Source organism: Homarus americanus, unplaced genomic scaffold (assembly GCF_018991925.1).
Source record: "Homarus americanus isolate GMGI-L3 unplaced genomic scaffold, GMGI_Hamer_2.0 scaffold57980, whole genome shotgun sequence".
Classification (NCBI taxonomy): domain Eukaryota; kingdom Metazoa; phylum Arthropoda; class Malacostraca; order Decapoda; family Nephropidae; genus Homarus; species Homarus americanus.
Window position 1 is genome coordinate 13,836,707 of NW_024716703.1, and position 4,124 is coordinate 13,840,830.

Genomic DNA, 4,124 nt, shown 5'->3' on the forward strand with positions numbered 1-4,124 from the left:
AAATAGGTGTAGGCTATTGGTTGAATATACAAAAAGAAGGCGATGTCTAGGCAAAAATGTTCACTTGACCTCGTATTTGGCTTTCATTATTGACGAATATCTACGGCTATACCACATTAATAAGGTCTATCTGCAAGTTTACTCATCCATAAAAAAATATTTGTACCATAAATGTGGATATAAACGCCTTGGTTAAGGACGTTCAGGTGACGGGCAAGTTGAAGGGAATGATTGAAACCCGCCTTCTGACGCATTCAATATTTATTGATGTGGTTAAAACCTGCAGAGAACAAGGCGTTCATTAGTATTACATGGTGATCTATCTGATACATAATTAGTTAGTCTCAGACGATTTCATCTTAATTACAATTGATTATTAAGCATAGTGATATGATACAAAGTTCATACCTCTATTAATCTTAGCTACACTTCATTCCACATTGTCTTATTGCTCCAGATAAGGCAGAAACGAGTAGGCATAATTATTCCACAATATTTCAGTACTGAGGGGTATGTCATCACTTTGGCTGTACTTACAAGTGCGGGTCAATGCGAACCAGTATGGTGTTCCAAGGGACAATAGTACTGTGTAAATTGTTCCAGCACAAAACTCGGCCAGGATTGGGAGTCGGTGTTCACCACAGAGGGCTGGTCCTCACAGCATCACTCGAGAGGGCGATCTGCATCATGGAGGCCAGGCGGCCACGCCACCCTCTAGAGTCTAAACCATACACTCAGCAGAATCAGGGCATCTTGTTTGTGCAGGTCACAGGGGGGGGGGGGGCGCACGTGGTCGCAGGCTGATAGATTTAATGTTTGTTCGGGTAAGGCAACGCCAGCACTGTACTTGAAGCCAGTGGCGATAACAGTGGACAATACAAGCCTTCTATTTTGTTAAAAATCACTTGAAAAGTTGTAATAGCCAAAAAATGCGTCTCTTCCATTCCACGGTAAATATAAACACACTGAAGCCTCTTCTTCTCGTAAAAAAAAAAATAGCCAAACTGTAATATCGTATTTTAGTTTGTTGATGTACAAAACATTTTCTTCATTATTCTCTGATAAAATAAGTCTAACAAGCTTTATTATAACATATATTATTACTTTTTGTTATGCAATCAGGAAATAGCGTACTTACTATACCCGGGTTGAGCATGTTACAGCAGCTAAGGAGGTTCTGCAAGTTACGACCTCAAATACAGACTCACTTGTGGAATCCACTGACAAATATTTGTTTTGAGTACACGGATCGGGGACTGTAACTCCAGTTACTGGGTAAACAAACAGATACAGTCCAATAAATGGTTTTGAGTATGCTGCCCTTAATCTGCATTTTTTTGTGTTTCAAATGTTTTTTTTTTAAACCAGTCGTTCTTTAGATTGCGAATGTCCCACTGAGCATCTGCTTTCTTCTTGCGGAAGGTATCATCTTAGGTCCGAGACTGAGGGTTGTTCTGCCAATCAGTTAAAGCAGTACATTTACCATCGACGAGTACATTGATTGCTGGGTCATTTTCATCAAACCAGTCCTGGCGTATTCTTTCGATCTGGCCGAGAGTCTCTGCAGGTTTTTGTCATGACAGTGTCGAGAATATCTCATTCGGCACTGGGATTTGGGTTGTTTGTTGTCAGGTTGTTTATCAGCCCATGTTCGAGCTGCTCTCTGAAAGCATGTGCTACCGCTGGATCCTCCAGACGCTTTGTGTTAAAACCTCTTCTGGAGGCTTGTTGCCTTCGCCGTTTTGGGGCGACGTGAAGTGAGAGTTTGGCTCTGATGAGACGATGATCAGTGTCACAGTGGTCCGAGCCACGTATGGCTCGAGTGATGAGGACATCTCAGCGATCTCTTTCTCTGACAATGATGTAATCAATGTTTTACTTCTGGACAGCTGTAATCATAGGAGTGATAAGAGTAATGAGAAAAGTGTTGTTGTGTACATACGAGGAGACGATGGTGAGGCAGCTCGTGTCATAATGAGGAACAAGGGGTGTACAGTATATGCTGAATTGGCTTGACGTTCACCCAGGCTTTCTGTCCAAGCCAGACCTGCAACACGTAAGTGTGAAAATATTGTGGTTCACTGTGGACGTTAAGAATATTAATTGAGTAACTTCTGATGATATGCAGCTCATGTTGTGTTTACTATTAAGATAATGTACTCACTTGTGTGCTAATATTAGATAAATGTAATCATATATGATGTCACTGAACCTTCAGTTTCCATCTTGTAAATTGATTATAAATAATTATTTGTATTTGACAGGTTTGACCGAAATAAACTGTGTCGAGTTGACGTGGTAGGTTAATCTCCTTACCGGGTGACATAAAATCAGATGCAAGTGTTTGGATCGTGGGTGTTGTCACGAACCCTTGAACTTGTCCGCCTGCCTAAACACGGTGTTGGTGATAGTGAGGTTGTGAGCAGCACACCAGCTGAGGAGGAGTTGGCCGTTGGGATTACACTTGCCTAGTCCATTTCTCCCTATGATTTCCTGCCAATGTCAGCATCTCTGCCAACTCTAGCATTGAAGTCACCAAAGAGCACATCCTTATGTTCTCTAGGGATATAGGTTAGCACCCTGTCGAGGTTGGCGTAAAAGGCCTCCTTGATGTCATCCTCTGCAGCCAGTGTTGGGGCGTATGCACCCATGAAGAAGGCATGGCGTTATGAGGTGCTCGTTGATCCCGACAGGCATTTCATTTATCCTATGTAGAATGGATTAAATGGCAAAGCCAGTTCCGAATACGTATTTTTTCCGCAGTAGGCTTACCCTTCCAGAAGATGGTATAGCCAGACCCCCGTTCTGTGAGTCGACCCTCGTCTGGGAGCCGGGACTCACTAACTGCTATGTCGATGTTGTACCTACACAGCTCTTCTCTTCTCTCACACATACACCACTACATACGTTCTATACATAACTGTCGTAACTAAATAAGCTGTGACTTACAACACTTAACAGAAAGCATTTTGCGAAACAGCTGACGGACGGTGATGTCATCTGTACAATTGGTTTAATAAGATGTAGAGGCATACCGGACGTGGTGAAAACCTTGTAATGTGTTGTGTAGCATCCTCAAGGACTATAAACACAAGCATCTAGGGACTGTATAAACACAAACATCAAGGGACTGTATAAACATGTATCAGGCACTAAAACATACACATCAAGGGGACTGGCAACACACACATCAAGGGACACCGTGCACAGACATCATGACCTGGTATAAATACAAACATCAAGGGATCGTATAAAACACATGCACTGCGCTGGCAACACAAACATCAAGGGACTGTATAAACACAAGCATCTAGGGACTATAAACACAAACATCAAGGGACCGTATAAAACACACACAACAAGGGGCCAGCACACAGCATTAAGGGATCATAAACACAAGCATCTAGGACCAAGCAACACAAACATCAAGGGACTGTATAAACACACATCAAGGCCAGAAAAACACAAACATCAAGGACTGGTATAAACACAAGCATCTAGGGACTGTATAAACACACATCAAGGGACTGTATAAACAAGCATCTAGGGACTGTATAAACACAAACATCATGGACCGTATAAACACAAATGATCATGGACTGCAAAAACACAATACACAAGGACTGTAAAACACACACACACTGTATGTGGGACCTTTATAAACACAGTCAAGGACCGTATAAACACACATCAAGGATCAGGCAACACAAACATCAAGGACCCAAACAGCACTGTAACTGTATAAACACAAACACTGGGACTGTAAAAACAGGCAGTCAAGGACCTGTAAAACACACATCAAGGACTGGGTATAAACACAAACATCAAGGGACTGTATAAACACACACTGGCGACCTGTATAACACAAACATCATGAATGTATAAACACAAGCATCCAGGGACTGTGTATAAACACACAGCATCAAGTGGGACCGTGCAAACACAAAACATCAAGGACTGTGCAAAAACACAATACAACAAGGGACTGTAAAACATTACACATCAAGGACTGTATAAACACAAACATCAAGGACTGTATGTTACACACATCAAGGCCTGGCAACACAAACATCAAGGGACTGTATAAACACAAGCATCTAGGGACTGTATAAACACACACATCA